This window comes from Choloepus didactylus, chromosome 5 (assembly GCF_015220235.1).
Source record: "Choloepus didactylus isolate mChoDid1 chromosome 5, mChoDid1.pri, whole genome shotgun sequence".
NCBI lineage: Eukaryota > Metazoa > Chordata > Mammalia > Pilosa > Megalonychidae > Choloepus > Choloepus didactylus.
Genome location: NC_051311.1, coordinates 166,775,654 through 166,795,416, shown reverse-complemented (window position 1 = coordinate 166,795,416; position 19,763 = coordinate 166,775,654).

Here is a 19,763-nt window from a genome sequence, read left to right as displayed (position 1 = left end):
AATGATGAAAGAACCACCGTATTTCATCGTTTGTTTTTTCTTTTTTTTTTTTGGGGGGGGGTTGAAATAGACTTTTTTCTTTTTTGTATATATATTTTTTTTATTAAATTCAATTTTATTGAAATACATTCACACACCAGACAATCATCCATGGTATACAATCCACTGTCCACAATATGATAACATAGTTAGTTATGCGTTCATCACCACAATCTATCTCTGAACATTTTCCTTACATCAGAAAGAACCAGAACAAGAATAAAAAATAAAAGTGAAAAAAGAACACCCAAATCATCCCCCCATCCCACCCCATTTGTCCTTTAGTTTTTATCCCCATTTTTCTACTCATCCATACACTAGATAAAGGGGGTATGATCCACAAGGTCTTCACAATCACACTGTCACCCCTTGTAATCTACATTATTATATAATTGTCTTCAGGAGTCCAGACTGCTGGGTTGGAGTTTGGTAGTTTCAGGTATTTACTTCTAGCTATTCCAATACATTAAAACCTAAGACGTGTTATGTATATAGTGCATAACAATGTCCACCAGAGTGACCTCTCGACTCCATTTGAAATCTCTCAGCCACTGAAACTATTTTGTCTCATTTTGCATCCCCCTTTTGGTCAAGAAGATACTCTCAGTCCCACGATGCCGGGTCCACATTCATCCCCGGGAGTCATATTCTGCCTTGCCAGGGGGATGTACACCCCTGGGAGTCAGGTCCCACGTAGAGGGGAGGGCAGCGAGTTCACCTGTCGAGATGGCTCAGTTAGAGAGAGAGAGGGCCACATCTGAGCAACAAAGAGGTACTCAGGGGGAGACTCTTAGGCACAATTACATGCAAGTTTAGACTCTCCTTTGCGGTAATGAGCTTCATAAGGGCAAGTCCCATGCTCGAGGGCTCAGCACATCAAACTGCCAGTCCCAATGTTTGTGACAACATCAACACCAGTCCAGGTGAGGATGTCCAACACATCCACACCTTCCCCCAGATCCTCGGGGCTGCGGAGGGGGAGGCTGTAAATATATTTTTTATTATCTGCCCAAATTACTCTGGGATGTGTTACTATTTCACTTCAGCCTATACTAACCTACCGTATCTCACTTCCTATTCAAAGTTCCATGCAGTTGGTGTTTGAACAAATCGACTGTAGAGTTGTACCGTTTAGAAAATTTAGATCCTGTACCAAATAGGTATCTATTCCCTCAGTCTCATATAGAAGTTGAAGTTTTAAAACACAATCACTTTCAACCTTTGCCTTTTGGCCTGGCTTGCCGTGGTCTTAACCAGACCTGCTTCATTCATATCACTAATTGAAGTCTGGGCTCTTTTTCAGCTTTTTTTTTTTTTTTTTTTTTTGACAGTGGCTGTATGCACTAATACTGACATTCATATCTGCTGAGCTCTAGCTCTCAGTTTCAGGTGTCTCAGAGATATGCATTGTTCCAGAGACCAATCAGGTTATACGCTAGGGGATCAGCATCTCAAAGTTTAGAGATAGGCATTGCAATTCAGGGATAGAGTTAACTGCTGTAAGAGCTTACAATCTAGGGACTATTACAATTATTATGTCCACGTTAGGCTACATTCTAAGATTCAATTCTGAGTTTACACATTGTAGTTAGTCCATATTGGTGAGGCATCACCCTCTCACCATGTTTTCTCCAACACTTTTACTCCTATATATATATTTTCCTACAATTTTATAGAGTTATATTCTCATACCATACATTTATCCACAGTGTACAATCAGTTGTTCATGGTATCATCATAAAGTTGTACATTTATCACCACAATCAGCACTTGAACATACTGATTACTACAAGAAAAATTGTTTTTTTTTTTTTAGCAATAAGAAAAAAATGATAAAAAGAAAAATAACATGTCATACAATACAATATACTAGTAAGGACAGCAAATAACACCACTACCAAGAATCCCATGTTCCTCCCCTATATCCCCCTCTCATATACATTTAGCATTGGCATATTGCCTTTGTTACATTTAATGGAGGTATATTACAATGTTACTGTTGACCATAGAGTCCAGTTTGCTTTGATTATGTTTTTTTCCTGAATGCCATCCCCTTTTCAAATTTCTACATGGTTGACATTCATTTGCTTTCCCACATGCAAAACCATTTTTATATTTGTATATTTAGTAACAGTCATTGGCCACTCCAGTTTTTGCCACCTTATACAGTCCCAGTCTTTATCATCTATCTTTACCTCTGGTGTCATACATTCTCCTATCCCACCTCTTTCAGCTTTACTCACAGACATCTTTGTTCAGTGTACTTACAATACCGTGCTACCATCACACAGTATTATGCTATCTATTTCTGGATCTATGCAATCAATCCTAAACGTTCTGTAGTCCTTCAGCATCAAATGGCTGATCTCTGCCCTCTTTCTATCTCCTGGTCGCCTGTGTTGTCAGCTTTTAACTCCCAAAGTTTGTTCATTAATGTCTGTTCATATTAGTGAGACCACACAGAATCTGTCCTTTTGTTTCTGGCTAACTTCACTCAACATAATGTCCTCAAGGTTCATCCACATTATTACATGATCCATGTCTTTGTTCTGTCTTACAGCTGCATAATATTCCATCATGTGTATATATCACAGTTTGTTTATCCACTCGTCCTTTGATGGACATTTGGGCTGTTTCCATCTCTTGGCAATTGTGAATAATGCTGCAATAAACATTGGTTTACAAATGTCTATTTGTGTCTTAAGTTTCAGTTCCTCTGAGTATATACCCAGCAATGGAATAGCTGGGTCATATGGCAAATCTATATTTAGCTTCCTGAGGAACCTCCATACTGTCTTCCAGAGTGGTTGCACCATTCTACATTCCCACCAACAATGAATAAGTGTGTCTCTTTCTCAACATCCTCTGCAGCACTTGTCATTTTCTGTTTTTTGGATAATGGCCATTCTGGTTGGTGTGAGATGATATCTCATTGCGGTTTTGATTTGCATTTCCTTAATAGCCAGTGAAGTTGAGCATTTTTTCATATGCTTTTGAGCCATTTGTATTTCCTCTTCAGAAAAATGTCTGTTCATGTCTTTTGCCCATTTTTTAATTGGATTGTTTGTCTTTCTGTTATTGAGATGCAGGATTCCTTTATATATTCAGGATATTAAACCCTTATCTGATATGTGGTTTCCAAATATCATCTCCCATTGTGTACGTTGCCTTTTTACTTTTCTGACAAAGTCCTTTGATGTACAAAAGTGTTTAATTTTGAGGAGATCCCATTTGTCTATTTGTTCTTTGGTTGCTCGTGCCTTGGGTGTGAGGTCTAAGAAACCACCTCCTATCACAAGATCTTTAAGATGTTGCCCTACATTTTCTTCTAAGAGTTTTATGGTCTTGGTGCTAATGTTTAGGTCTTTGATCCACTTTGAGTTAATTTTGGTATAAGGTGTGAGATGGACATCCTCTTTCATTCTTTTGGAAATGGATATCCAGTTCTCCAAACACCATTTATTGAACAGGCTGCTCTTTCCCAGTTGCTTTGGCTTCACTGCCTTATACAAAGATTAGTTGTCCATAGATGCGAGGGTCTACTTCTGAACACTCAATTCAATTCCATTGATCAGTATATCTGTCCTTATGCCAGTACCATGCTCTTTTGAGCACTGTAGCTTTGTAATATGCTTCAAAGTCAGGTAGTGTGAGACCTCCCACTTCATTCCTCTTTCTCAAGATATTTTTGGCTATTCGGGGCATCTTACCCTTCCAAATAAATTTAGTTATTGGTTTTTCTATTTCTGTAAAGTAAGTTTTTGGGATTTGAATTGGTATTGCATTGAATCTGTAAATCAGTTTAGGTAAAATTGCCATCTTAACTATATTTAGTCTTCCAATCCATGAACATGGTATGTTCTTCCATTTTTTCAGGTCTTCTTCAATTTCTTTTAGAGGTTTCTTATAGTTTTCTATGTAAAGATCTTTTGTGTCCTTGGTTAAGTTTATTGCTAAATACTTGATTCTTTTGGTTGCTATTGTAAATGGGATTTTTTTTCTTGATTTCCTCCTCTTGTTGCACATTATTTGTGTATAGGAACACTACAGATTTTTGCGTGTTGATCTTGTAGCCTGCTACTTTGCTGTATTCAATGACTAGTTCTAGTAGCTTTGCTGTAGATTTTTCTGGATTTCCTACATATAGAATCATGTCATCTACAAATAGTGAAAGTTTTACTTCTTCCTCTCCAATTTGGATGCCATTTATTTCTTTTTCTTGCCTAATTGCTCTAGCTAGAACTTCCAGCACAATGTTGAATAACAATGGTGATAGTGGGCATCCCTGTCTTGTTCCTGATCTTAGAGGAAAAGCTTTCAGTCTCTCCCCATTGAGTGTGATGTTAGCTGTGGGTTTTTCATATATTGCCTTTATCATATTGAAAAAGTTTCCTTCTATTCCTATCCTTTGAAGTGTTTTCATCAGGAAAGGATGTTGAATTTTGTCAAATGCCTTTTCTGCATCAATTGAGATGATCATGTGGTTCTTCTGCTTTGATTTATTGATGTGGTGTATTATATTAATTGATTTTCTTGTGTTGAACCAGCCTTGCATACCTGGAATAAATCCCACCTGGTCGTGGTGTATACTTCTTTTAATGTGCTGCTGGATTCGATTTGCGAGTATTTTGTTGAGGATTTTTGCATCTATATTCATTAAAGAATTGGTCTATAATTTTCTTTTTTGTAGTATCTTTGTCTGGTTTTGGTATTAGGGTGATGTTGGCTTCATAGAAAGAGTTAGGTGGCTTTCCATCTTCTTCAATTTTTTTGAAGAGTTTGAGCAGGATTGGTACTAATTCATTCTTGAATGCTTGGTAGAATTCACATGTGAAACCATCTGGTCCTGGGCTTTTCCTTTTTGGGAGCTTTTTGATGACCGACTCAATCTCTTTACTTATGATTGGTTTGTTGAGGTCATCTATTTCTTCTTGAGTTAATGCTGGTTGTTTATGCTTTTCTAGGAAGTTGTCCATTTCATCTAAGTTGTCTAGTTTATTAGCATATAGTTGCTCATAGTATCTTCTCATTATCTCCTTAATTTCTGCAGGGTCAGTAGTTATATTTCCTTTCCCATTTCTGATTGCGTTTATTTGCATCTGCTCTCTTTTTTTTTTTTTGTTAGCCCAGCCAGTGGTCCATCGATTTTATTGATTTTCTCAAGGAACCAACTTCTGGTTTTGTTGATTCTCTCTATTGTTTTCCTGTTCTCAATTGCATTTATTTCTGCTCTAATCTTTGTTATTTCTTCCCTTCTGCTTGCTTTGGGATTAGTTTGCTGTTCTTTCTCTAATTCCTCCAGGTGAACAGTTAACTCTTCAATTTTTGTTCTCTCTTCTCTTTTAATATAGGCATTTAGGGCAATAAATTTCCCTCTCAGCACTGCCTTTGCTGCATCCCATAAGTTTTGATAAGTTGTGTTTTCATTGTCATTTGCCTCGAGGTATTTACTAATTTCTCTTGTAATTTCTTCCTTTACCCACTGGTTTTCTAAGAGGTTGTTGTTTAGCCTCCATATGTTTGTGAATTTTATGACCTTCTGCCTTTTATTTATTTCCAACTTCATTCCATTGTGGTCTGAGAAAGTGTTTTGTATAATATCAATATTTTTAAATTTGTTGAGACTTGCTTTGTGACCCAATATGTGGTCTATCCTAGAGAATGTTCCATGAGCACTTGAGAAAAAAGTGTATCCTGCTGTTGTTGGATGTAGTGTTCTATAAATGTCTGTCAAGTCTAGTTCATTTATCATACAATTCAACATCTCTGTTTCTTTAGTGATCCTCTGTCTAGATGTTCTATCCATTGATAAGAGTGGTATATTGAATTCTCCAACTATTATTGTAGAGGTATCTATTTCTCCTTTCAGTGATCACAATGTTTGCCTCATGAATTTTTGGGGCATTCTGGCTTGGTGCATAAATATTTATGATTGTTATTTTTTCTTGATGAATTGACCCTTTTATTAATATATAGTGTCCCTCTTTGTCTCTTTTAATTATTTTGCTTTTGAAGTCTAACTTGTCTGATATTAATATAGCTACTCCTGCTTTTTTCTGGTTGTTGTTTGCATGAAATATCTTTTTCCAACCTTTCACTTTCACTCTATGTTTGTCCTTGTGTCTAAAGTGAGTTTCTTGTAGACAGCATATAGATGGGTCCTGTTTTTTAATCCATTCTGCCAATCTGTGTCTTTTTATTGGGGAGTTTAATCCATTTACATTTAGTGTTATTACTGTAAGGGCAGTACTTTCTACTACCATTTTGTTTTTTGGAATTTAAATGTCATATCTTATTTTTTCCTCTCCTTTTACCTTTCCTGATAATTTTCATTTCTGCACTCTTCTCCAACTCTCTCTCTCCTGTCTTTTCCTATCAGGCTGAAGCACTCCCTTTAGTATTTCTTGTAGTGCTGGTCTCTTATTCACAAAGTCTCTCAGTGTCTGTTTGTCTGAAAATGTTTTAATCTCTCCCTCATTTTTGAAGGAAATTTTGCTGGATATAGAATTCTTGGTTGGCAGTTTTTCTCTTTCAGTATCTTACATATATCATGCCACTGTCTTCTTGCCTCCATGGTTTCTGCTGAGAAATCTGTACATAGTCTTATCAACCTTCCCTTGTATGTGATGGATCGCTTTTCTCTTGCTGCTTTCAGAATCCTCTCTTTGTCTTTGACATTGGACAATCTGACCAGTAAGTGTCTTGGAGTAGGTCTATTGGGATCTATTCTATTTGGGGTACGTTGTACTTCTTGAATCTCTAATTTTCTGTCTTTTATTAGAGTTGGGAAATTTTCAGTGAATATGTCTTCTATTACTCTTTCTGCCCCTTTTCCCCTTTCTTCTCCTTCTGGGATACCCATAACATGTATATTTGTGTGTTTCATGTTGTCATTCAGCTCCCTAAAACCCTGCTCGTATTTTCCCATTTTTTTCACCATCTGTTCTTTTGTGTGTATGAATTCAAATGACCTGTCTTCCAGTTCGCTGATCCTTTCTTCTGCCTGTTCAAATCAACTGTTGTGTCCCTCCATTGTGTTTTTCATCTCCTCCATTGTGGCCTTCATTCCCATGAGTTCTGCCATTTGTTTTTTTAAGTATATGAATTCTTCTTTATGGTCAGCCAGTGTCTTCTTTATATCCTTCAGCTCTTTTGCTATATCTTCCTTAATTTCATCAAATTTATTTAGCATTAGTTGCCTCCACTCCTGTGTCTCAGCTGAGCTATTAGTTTGTTCCTTTGGCTGGTCCATGTTTTCATGTTTCCTGGTATGGCTTGTTATCTTAAGTTGTCTAGGCATCTGATTCTCTTGATTAGTTTATTTTGGAGCTTGTTTTCTATCTTTTACCTAGTGGTTTTCTTGTTGGTTGGCTTTGTTCTCTGGCCTCTGTTATTCAGTTCAACTTATTCTAGACCTCTAACGTAGGTTCTATTTAGTTGATCAGAATTTTTCCCCTCTTGTTTTTTCTGTTTCTTGCTCTGCCTCTATGTAATCTTTTTGTGAGTGGGTCTCCTCAGATATGGTTGACCCTAGTCAGATTTTCCCAGTCTAGTGAGGCCCAGGTCTCATTGGGAGGGTATGGAGTTTTCCTGAGAATGAGACCCTCCTATGAGGCCTTTAGAATTGGTGCTTTTCCTCTCCTGTCCAGCAGGTGGCGCTTGCCAGCCCGCAGCTCCCCCACCAGTGTAAGGAGGTGTGGAGCCTTTAGTTCTCCTGGTGACTCTGATCCTGTCAGGGGCGTGGCTGACTGAATCCGGAATCGGAATTCCAGTCACTGGGGTCTGAGTTCTGAGAAGGAGGACTGCCAGTTGAGCTGGACCTCCCTCCACTTTCCCAATCCTCAGAACTCCAGTTGTCTCTCAGGGGCACTATTCACTTCTCCTCTCTCCTCTTTGGGGCCTCTCCAGGTAGATTCCTTGGTCAGCCTGAGTCGCCAATTAAAGATGGGGGTGGAGGCCTTCAGTAGTGAATACGGAATTCAAAGACACTGTGGGTACTCTGTCTCCCCCAAGCCCAGCCTAGTCCCTCAACCTGGGCTTTCCGATAGGAAATAACCACATATATAACTTTTAGATTAAAAAAAAAAAAAAATAGAAAAGAAAAACAAGAAAAAGAAAAAAGAAAAAAAAAAAGAGTCCCTTTTAAAAGTCTTTCCCCAGCCTGGAAGTTTTGTCAGTGTCAGAATAGAGCATTTAAAGATATGCTTTGGGCTATTGTCTGATAATTACTCTCCAACAGCTTCAGTTCCACCCCTGCCGGGGGCTATTGAAATGCAAAAAGATAAGGGAACAGTGAGAAGCCAGAAGGGACAAAATGTAGGGGAAAAAAATGGCTTTTTTGGAGTCTGGGAATGGGTGCCCACTTTTACGTGCCCCCACTTCTCGGAGCCCAGCCCTTCTTTAGCACCTCAGCTCCCAAAATTAGTTAATTAATTTGTTAATTAATTCTGCAGTTGAGGCTGGGTTTAGCCTCCCTTCTTGCCCTCAGCAGACTGCTGTTTTTTGTGTTTTTTTCCCCCCTTTCAGGGAGCCGGCAGCAAGACAGTCTGTGAGGTCTGGGTGGGGAGGGGTGCCAGACCCCTGGTCCGGGGAACTTACAATGTTCGCTGCGATCTCAGCTTTTCCTCCAAATCCAAACTTGTGTCCAATGTGTGACTGGTTACTGGAGACCCCGAAAACACTGTTTCATATAGTTCTTGGGTAATTGCCAGCTGCTCTAGGGGAGAGACGAAATTCTGCTCCTCACCACTCCGCCATCTTGGCCTGCCCCTCTATTTCATCATTTTTAAGATGCATATTTTTTGCATTTTAACATCTTTAAAAAGTCAGTATGTGTTTCAAAATGAGTGGTGTGTTCTTGTTAAATTGGCAGCATTTTCTCTTTCCTAGTGACTCAGGAAGCAATAATGCATCTTGAGACTGATGGCATCCTAGATGTGATGAAACACAGTAGCTAGAATTTCAACTCAATTGATGGGACGTGTGAAACCAATCCGTTTAGAAGGGTATGCAGGCAGAGTCTCCATGGTCCCTGCACTGTTTTGATTTTTTGTTCTTGGTTTTTGAAATATTCAGGGAACTTTATTTTTTTAAAGGACAAATCAAATAAAATACAGCTTTTATTTACCCAAACATGTATAAACAATTCTTAACATAAAATGCATCAAGTGGTAAATTACACATGAAATGCAAAGGGAATGCAATATTACAAATGTAAATGATCGCGTCTATACCAATTTAACAATCAAATTAACCAAGACATTGTACACTCAAAAAAAAAAAAGAAACCCCAACATTTTAAAGCCAATTATTTATGGTAAACAAAGGGAAATTCTGATATGGATTGGTTTCACTCAAAGCAAAAATTAAGATATCTGCTATGAATTTAGAGCAGTAACATCCATTTTATATTTATAATATAGATTTATTTAACCAAAACACCTCTTTCAAAGAAGGAACCAAATATAGGGGTTGATTTACTGGGAGAGAAAGGCAGGTAACAATGTGGTTAAACACCTGCTGGCCCAAGGTCAACTGATTCCTAGTCCTTCATTTGGAGCAGCTCAGTTAACCAGAGTAGCCAAGGTCCTTAACTACTCCTCTCCCTTTTTCCCATACTCAGGGAATTATCAGAAACTCTGGCGTTCACACTGTGTATAGACTAGGTAGAAGTTTCCCTTCTGTTCCTCTGAACTGTTTAAAAGAGAGATCCCGAAGCAGCTTTTTTTTTCCAACTCATAAACACCTCAGCCTTTTTTTTTCTCACCAAGATATGGCTAAGAATATAAATAGCCAATACTTGCAGTTTTTCATCAGTACTAGAAAACCAAGAACCTGACTTGTTAACCTCACCCCTATTAGTAAAAAGAAAATTTGATTAAAACCTGTAAAATCATACAACAAAGGAAGACTAAAGACTGATACTTACCCTTAAATCTATCTAATTTCAGACGTTTAGTCTGATGTATATAGTAACTAACAGCATTTCATCATAAATCCAGTAAAAGGATTTCTAAACTCAGTGTAACTTTTAGTTTAGTTGATGTGCCTTTTTGGTATGAAAAGTGCTGGCGATGTGCTAAGATGTCTTATGGCACATTGGGCTCAATAGCATGTCCTGATGAGGCATCCACCTCTAGTAGTGTTTTTTCCCTAAATTTTGTCTAGCATAGTAAACCCCTCTGACATATTAAAATAAATCTGGTGAAATCAATGCTGACATAAACCTTTCCTGACTGGCTTTAAGTGAAACTGCAATGACTAAGTAAAAAAAAAAAACTCAATCAGTTCTTTATGGCATCTTAGGTTACTACATGCACTCATGCAAAATGCAAGGTAGTATAATAGAAAGATGATTGATGATTGTTAAAATAGATGTTGTGGCTATAAGAATCTCCCTTCATATTACACATTTAGATGCTTTGTAAATTTTTCAGGTGCTAAAGTTTTTGATTAAACTAGCCTGTGTAGCTGTTCCGTTTATAAGCCCCTTATTACAGGATAGTTACTTGACCCTACATAGGAATGTGCTTTCAGTTCAAGAGATAGTAATAAAGTACCAACCTATATAAAAACCACTGATTCCAAATTTTAAACTAAGCTAATTGCATTGACATTTTAGGGTTAACAAACTCTAGACCGGCAATGTTTTTAAGAGGTTCAGTGTGGTCATCCATAGTTTTGGAAGAGCTGTTCTAGGTAACTGCCATGTGATGGACCCAGTCCCAAACTTGGAATTCAGTTTGCCAACCCAGGAATAACAAATTCTGGAAGTTCAGTCACCCAAGATTGCTGGCCAAGTAAACCTCCACAGTCAGGCTAGTGCCTTCTCAACCCTGGAAAACTTTAGAATTTTGAATAGAAAACATCTGTTTAAATATGGCAGATTAACCTTCTTTTCCTCCTGAGACCCCTCTTATATGACAGAAAAGAGTTTTCATAAAGACAAAAACCCATGAAGACAAAAAAGGGAGGAATCTTGTGGAGCTGGAACTAGGTGGGCAGTGGTTGCTGCCTTACTGACCTGGGACATGGAGGCCAGTGCCTGAGGCATCATGCATGAGAATGCAGCTGGAAAAGGATGAGACCTCAGACCTTTCTCCCTACCTGTGTCACTGGCAGGCATGGCCCCTGCCCCACCAGTGATTGGGAAGTGACATCAAGGAAAGAAAGCCACTCCACCAGGGTCAGAGTCCTGTTCTGAGGCATCTTGGAGAGGTTTCCTTTCTGCAGCAGCTCCCAGTTCAAAAAAAGACTGGTAGTTAAGGGTCCTATGCTGGTTTGGATGTATTATGTCTGTCTCAGCTGCACCAGTGAGCTCCTTCTGTGTGAGCTCTTATATAGGGCTCCAGTAAACTAATCAAGGCCCACGCTGAATGCGTGGGGCCACACCTCCATGGAAATTATCTAATCAGGGTTATCACCTACAGTTGGGTGGGTCACATCTACTAGAACAACCTAATCCAAAGGTTCCAACCTAATCAACACTAATACATCTGCCCCGCAAGATTGCATCAAAGAAGATGGCATTTTGGGGGACATAATACATCCAAACTGGCACACTAGTCATGCAACTGAAAGTCCCAGGAGATCCTCAGTCATTGGAGAAGAGGGGGAAATAACAAAGGAAGAGGGACTCAGAAGGAACAGAGATGATAAGGAAGCAGAGAAACAAAAACTAGAAACAATATCCACAAACAAGTCAGAAAAGATGATGCATGCAAAAATAAGAACAGGAGGCTACAAGAGAACATTTAGCAACCAAGGAAGAGCTCTTGAAAATTGAAAATATGAGAGGAAAATGAACAATTCATAGAAGGATTGAAAGACAAAGTAGAAATCCTCCAAAAATGTGTAAAGCAACAATAAAACCAGAAAGGTAAACAACAGAAAATGTTACAGTAATGACTTTCCAGTGCTTAGAACCAGCTGGGGACACAGATGTCCTCCACACTACTGGAAGATGAGAAAGGTGTGGTTGGGTTGGGACTCTCCATCAACACACAAGTGCCACCTCTGGGTACAGCTTCCCTTGTGAAATTTGACGTTGATGTATAAGTATAGCTCTCAGGGTACATATCTGCCAGGTATTCTTCTCACTTCTTCATGCACATTAACTCATGTGACTCTTACACAAACCCAGTGGAAATGGTAGTTATGTGCCATTTTGAGTGTATTGTGTCCCCCAAACGCCATTATCTTTGATGTAATCTTGTGTGGGCAGACATTATCAGTGTTGATTAGATTGTAATTCTTTGAGTGTTTCTGTGGAGATGCACCCACCCAGCTGTGGGTGATGACTCTGATTGGATAATTTCCATGGAGGTGTTGCTCCGCCCATTCGGGGTGGGCCTTGATCAGTGGAGCCATATTAATGAGCTGACCACAGAAGGAATTCAGTGCAGCTGCCCCTTTGAGTGACATTTTGAAGAGGAGCTACAGCTAAGAGGGACACTTTGAAGAAAGCACAGGAGCTGCAGATGAGAGACAGTTTGAAAATGGCTGTTGAAAGCAGACTCTTACTCCAGAGAACCTGAGAGAGGACAAATATCCCAAGTGCAACTAAGAGTGACATTTCTGAGGAACTGCAGCCTAGAGAGGAATGTCCTGGGAGAAAGATATTTTGAAACCAGAACTTTGGAGTCGACACCAGCACATGCCTTTCCACTAACAGAGGTTTTCCAGACACCTTTGGCCATCCTCCAGTTAAGGTACCTGATTGCTGATGCATTACCATGGACACCTTATGGCCTTAAGACTGTAACTGTGTAACCAACAAACCTCCTTTTATAAAAGCCAATCCTTTTGTGGTGTTTTACATTCTGGCAGCATTAGCAAACTAGAAATGGGGGAAAATGATTTTCAACCTACCAAACTTCTGTACTTTCAAGCAAATGTGAGGGTAGTATAAAGTCAAAAAGGCATTGGGGAGAAAGAAGATGGTGGCATAGAAAGGAGTGGAATTTAGTTAGTCCCCCTGGAACAACTAATAAACAACCAGGATCAACTAGTCAATAATCTGGAATAACTGCTGGGGACAACCGTGACTGTCCACACATCATACACCAACCTGGATTGGGAGGAATGCCTGAGATTGCAGCATAAAATCTGTAAGTAAAGACTGCAGATCCATGCTGAGAGCCCCTCCCCCATGGCAGGCTGAACTGCAAAGCCTCACTGTGATAGAGAGCAGGACTCTCTGAACAAGTGAATATACCTCAGTCCAGCTCCAACTGAGGTTTCCATTAACAAACGTGGACTGCTCAATACAACCTACAAATCCCCAACAACAGACAGAGGCTTTTAGTGATGACTGACTTTAAAGAGCCAGCGGACTTCTCTATACCAGGAGGGGAGTGCAGAAGATCAGGTGCCATCTCTGGCCAGCGGATGAAGCTGGAGGAACTGTGGACTGGCCCTGAACAGGGGCTTTTGGTCTCTTTTTCCCTCTCTCAACCTGGGCATCTCAGGGCCTATTTAAATGCAAATGAAAACTCCCATGGGTTTGTATCTTCCTCAAGAGGAAGGAGGTGCTGCCCACCCCTACTACCAGCTTCCCATTCAGAACCAGCCCCCAGAGCCTGGGGGAAAACAGCCAAAAGAGAAAGTAAGGACTAAGGGGGCTACACCTCCTTACACCAGTCAGGAGCTACAGGCTGACAGGCATCACCTGCTGAGCAGTTTAGGAAAAGCACAGTGGCGTGAGGCCTCACAGGATGTGTCAATCTTCTAAGAAACACCCTCAGGGAGACCTGATACTGAATATTGCCCCCTTCTGAGATCTGAGCCCATTCTAGTCTGAGAATACCTGATTGGGGTAACCAAGGAAGCAAGATGCCTAGACAACAGAAAACTACTACCTACACTAAGAAAAATGAAGTTATGGCCCAGTCAAAGGAACAAGCTTACACTTCAACTGAGATACATGAATTTAAACAACTAGTGCTAAATCAATTCAAAAAGTTTAGGGAAGATATGACAAAAGAGATGAAGTTTGTAATGAAAACAATGGGCGAATATAAGATAGAAATCAAAAGTTCAAGAAAACAACTGGCAGAATCTATGGAAATGAAAGGCACAATGCTAGAGATGAAGGACACAATGGAAACATACAATAGCAGATCTCAAGAGGCAGAAGAAAACATTCAGGAACTGGAGAACAAGGCACCTGCAAGCCTACAGACAAAAGAACAGATAGAGAAAAGTATGGAAAAATATGAGCAACATCTCAGGGAATTGAATAACAACATGAAATGCATGAATGTATGTGTCATTGGGTGTCCCAGAAGGAGAAGAGAAAGGAAAAGGGGCAGAAGTAATAATAGAGGAAATAATCAATGAAAATTTCTCATCTCTTATGAGAGACGTAAAATTGCAGATCCAAGAAGTGCTGTGTACCCCAAACAGAACAGATCTGGATAGGCCTACTCCAAGACACTTAATAATCAGATTATCAAACTTCAAAGACAGAGAGAATCCTGAAAGCAGCAAGAGAAAAGTGATCCATCACATACAAAGGATGTGGATTTCTCAATACAAACCATGGAGACAAGTAGGAAATGGTGTGATATATTTAAGATACTGAAAGAGAAAAACCACCAACCAAGAATCCTATATCCAGCAAAACTGTTTTTCAAATATTAGGGAGAGTTTAAAATATTTTCTGACAAACAGACAATGACAGAGTTTGTGAACAAGATATCTGTGCTACAGGAAATACTAAAGGGAACACTACAGACAGATATGAAAAGACAGAAGTGAGAGGTTTGGAACACAATCTTGGGTGATGGTAGCGCTCAACAAAGATGACTGTATGGTTGAAAGAGGAAGGTTAGGAGCATGTGGGACACCAGAAGGAAAGAGGAAAGATAGACCGGGACTGTATAACTCAGTGAAACCTAGAGTGCTCAACAATTGTGACAAAATGTACAAATATGTTTTTACATGAGGTACAACAAAGGAATGTCAACCTTACAAGGTATTAAAAATAGGGTGGTATTGGGGGGAAAATACAATAATGCAAACTAGAATAATTAACAGAAACATTGTATTATGTTTCCTTTAATGTAACAAAGGCAATATACAAAAGCTAAATGCATATGGGGGGGATATAGGGGAAGGGTGTGGAACTCTTGGCATTGGCGATGTTGTCTGACTCTATTTTACTTTAGTTTAATGCTATCTACTTTTGTTGCTTCCTGGCTGTCATGTTTTGTGTTTTTTTTTCTCTCTCTCTCTCTCTTTTTTCTTCTTCTTTTGTCTCTCTACCTTCTTTGACTCTTCCTCCTTCTTTGTGGAAGAAACGGAGATGTCCTTATATAGATAGTGGTGAGGGTGGTGAATATTTAAATACATGACTATACAGGGAACCATCGAATGTTTACTTAGGATGGAATGTATGGGATGTGAACAAAACTGTCTTTAAAAAGTGGGTTGATGAAGAGGAGGCGGGGCAAGATGGTGGCATAGAGAGGAGTGGAAGCTAAGTAGTCCCCTGGAACAACTACAAAAAACCAGAAACAACTAGTAAATAATCCAGAATAACTGTGGGGGGACAAACGAGACCATCCACTCATCATACACCAACCAGAATTGGGAGGAACGCCTGAGAACACAGCATAAAATCTGCAAGTAAAACCTGCGGATCCAAGTCGTGAGACCCCCTCCCCCATAGCCCGAGCTGCAAAGCCTCGTGCTGCCAGAGAGAAGCTCCCAGCACGCAAATATAGCTCAGCTGAGCTCCAACTGGGGTTTTAAGTAGCGAGTGTGAACTGCTCACTACAGGTACGCATCCCCAAAAAACAGACAGAGGCTTTGGGTGATGACTGACCTTGGAGAGCCGGAGGGTCACCTTGGACTGGGTCTGAAGGGGACTATCTGTTTCTTTTTCGGCTCAGTGGAGAAAGCCCCAGTCATTTTCAGTTTCCAGGGCTGTGACTCAGGGAAGGGTGGAGACAGCACAAGCAGAGAGCAAGACCATTGAAATGCTAATCACCTACACCTGAGGGGTCTGTCTTCTCTAAGAGGAAAGGGGTGGGGCCCTTTCCATTCAGAACCAGACCCCAGAGCCTGGGGGAACAGGGCCATACCTCCTCACACCAGTCAAGAATTATAAGCTAACAGGCATCACCTGCTGGGCAGAAAAGCAAAGTGACCTGAGGCATCACAGGGTAGAGCAATTTTCTAAGACACACCCTCAGGGAAACCAGATACTGAATATTTCTTCCCTCTGGGACCTGAGCCTGTTCTGGTCTGGGAAAACCTGATTTGGATAACCAAGGAAACCATGCCTAGACAACAGAAAATTACAACCTACACTAAGAAAAACAAAGTTATGGCCCAGTCAAAGGAACAAATATACACTTCAACTGAGACACAGGAATTTAAACTAATGCTAAATCAATTCAAAAAGTTTAGAGAAGATATTGCAAAAGAGATAGAGGCTGTAAAGGAAACACTGGGCATATATATGGCAGAAATCAAAAGTTCAAAAAAACAACTAGTAGAGTCTATGGAAGTGAAAGGCACAACACAAGAGATGAAAGACACAATGGAAACATACAACAGCAGATCTCAAGAGGCAGAAGAAAACACTCAGGAACTGGAGAGCAAAACACCTGAAAGCCTACACGCAAAGGAGCAGATGGAGAAAAGAATGAAAAAATATAAGCAACGTTTCCGGGAACTCAAGGATGAAACAAAGTACAATAACGTACGTATCATTGGTGTCCCAGAAGGAGAAGAGAAGGGAAAGGGGGCAGAAGCAATAATAGAGGAAATAATTAATGAAAATTTCCCATCTCTTATGAAAGACATAAAATTACAGATCCAAGAAGGGCAGCGTACTCCAAACAGAAGAGATATGAATAGGCCTACGCCAAGACACTTAATAATCAGATTATCAAATGTCAAAGACAAAGAGAGAATCCTGAAAGCAGCAAGAAAAAAGTGATCCATTACATACAAAGGAAGCTTAATAAGACTATGTGTGGATCTCTCAGCAGAAACCATGGAGGCAAGAAGGAAGTGGTGTGATATATTTAAGATACTGATAGAGAAAAACCGCCAACCAAGAATCCTATATCCAGCAAAGCTGTCCTTCAAATACGAGGGAGAGCTCAAAATATTTTCTGACAAACAGACAATGAGAGACTTTGTGAACAAGACACCTGTCCTACAGGAAATACTAAAGGGAGCACTACAGGGTGATAGAAGACAGGAGTGCGTGGTTTGGAACACAATTTTGGGAGATGGTAGCACAACAACGTAAGTACACTGAACAAAGGTAACTATGAATATGGATGAGAAAGGAAGGTGGGGAGCATGTGAGACACCACAAGAAAGGAGGAAAGATAAAGACTGGGACTGTGTAACTTGGTGAAATCTAGAGTATTCAACAATTGTGATAAAATGTACAAATATGTTCTTTTACGAGGGAGAACAAGCAAATGTCAGCCTTGCAAGGTGTTAAAAATGGGGAGGCATTGGGGGAGGGATGCAATCAGCATAAACTAGAGACTGTAACTAATAGAATCATTGTATTATGCTTCCTTTAATGTAACAAAGGTGATATACCAAGGTAAATGCAGATAAAAGGGGGGGAAAGGGGAGGCATGTTAGACACTTGACATTGGTGGTATTGTCTGAGTCTTTATTCTACTTTGATTTAAGGTTATTTTTCCTTTTGCTGCTTCCTAGCTGTCATTTTTTTCCTCTTTCTTTTGCCTCTCTACCTTCTTTGACTCTCCCTCCTGCCTTGTGGAAGAAATGTAGATGCCGTTATATAGATAGTGGTGAAGGTGGTGAACACATAAATGTATGACCATGCAGAAAACCATTGATTATTTACTTGGCATGGAATGTATGGTGAGTGAACAAAAACCATATTAAAAAAAAAATGGGTTGATGACAAAACCTCGAGGGCAATATACTGAGTGAAATAAGCCAGACACATAAGGACAATTATGGCAGGGTCTCACTGATAGTAATTAATTATAATATGTAAACTCATAGACATGAAATATAAGGTACCAAGATATAGGACGAGGCTTAAGAATGGGTAGTGGTTGCTTAGTATGAACAGAATGTTCAATTAGGATGAACTTAAATGTTTGGAAATGAACAGGGGTGTTGGTAGCAAGATGTGAGAATAACTAACAGCGCCGAATGGTGTGTGAATGAGGTGGAAAGGGGAAGCTCAGAGTCATATATGTCACCAGAAGGAAAGCTGGAGGTCAAAAGATGGGAATGTATAAAACTGAATCCTATGGTGGGCAATGTCCGTGATCAACTGTACAAATACTAGAAATCGCTTCCATGAACCAGAACAAATGTATGACAATACAATTAGAAGTTAATAATAGAGGGGCGTATAGGGAAGAACTATATACCTATTACAAACTATATACTACAGTTAGTAGTATTTCAACATTTTTTCATAAACAGTAACAAATGTACTATATCAATACTATGAGTCAACAATTGAGGGGGGTTGGTTAGGGATAGGGGAGGATTAGAGTTTCCTTTCCTTTTTTTCTTTTTTCATCTTTCACTTTATTTCTTGTCTGGAGTAATGAAAAGTTTCTAAAAATTGAACAAAAATTAAGTGTGATGGATGCACAGCTGTATGAGGGTACCCAGGGACAAATGACTGTACACTATGGATCTTGGGATAATTGTATGGTATCTCAACAATCTCAATAAAAATGAAAAAAAAAGTGGGTTGATGAAGAAAACTTGGGGGCTCTATATTGAGTGAAATAAGTCAGAAACATAAGGACACATATTGCAGGGTCTCACTGATATGAACTAATTTTAATATGTAAACTCATAGACGTGGAATATAATTTACCAGGATATAGAATGAGGCTAAAGAATGGGGAATGGTTGCTTATTATGAGAATGTTCAACTAGGTTGAACTTAAATGTTTGAAAATGGACAGAGGTGATGGTAGCACTTTGTGAGGATAACTAAGTGGTGAGTGGTGTTTGAATGTGATGGAAAGGGGAAGCTCAGAGTCACATATGTCACCAGAAGGAAAGTTAGAGGTTAAAAGATGGCAATGTATAAAACAGTGAATCCTGTGGTGGACAATGTCTGTGATTAACTGTACAAATATTAAAAATCTCTTTCATGAACTAGAACAAATGTATGACACTATAACTAGAAGTTAATAATAGAGGGGCATATAGGAAAAAATATATATACCGATTGCAAACTATATACTGCCATTAGTAGTATTTTAACATTCTTTCATCAACAGTAACAAATGTACTATACCAATACTGTGAGTCAATAATGGAGGGGGGTGGTTAGGGGAATGGGAGGATTTCAGTTTCCTTTTTTGTCTTTATTTCCTTTCTGGAATAATGAAAATGTTCTAAAAATTCAAAAAAATTAATTGTGATGGATGCACAGCTGTATGATGGTACCATGGGCAATTGATTGTACACTTTGGATCATTGGATAATTGTACAGAATGTGAACAATCTCAATAAAAAGTAGGGTGGAGGGGTGTTTTGGATGTTCTTTATTTTTATTTTTATTCTTATTTTCACTTTTTCTGGTACAAGGAAAATGTTCAAAAAATAGATTGGGGTGATGAATGCACAACAATATGATGGTACTGTGAACAATTGGTTGTACACTATGGATGATTATATGGTATGTGAATATATCTCAATAAAATTGAATAAAAAATGCATCACACACTCTAGGACGGCTA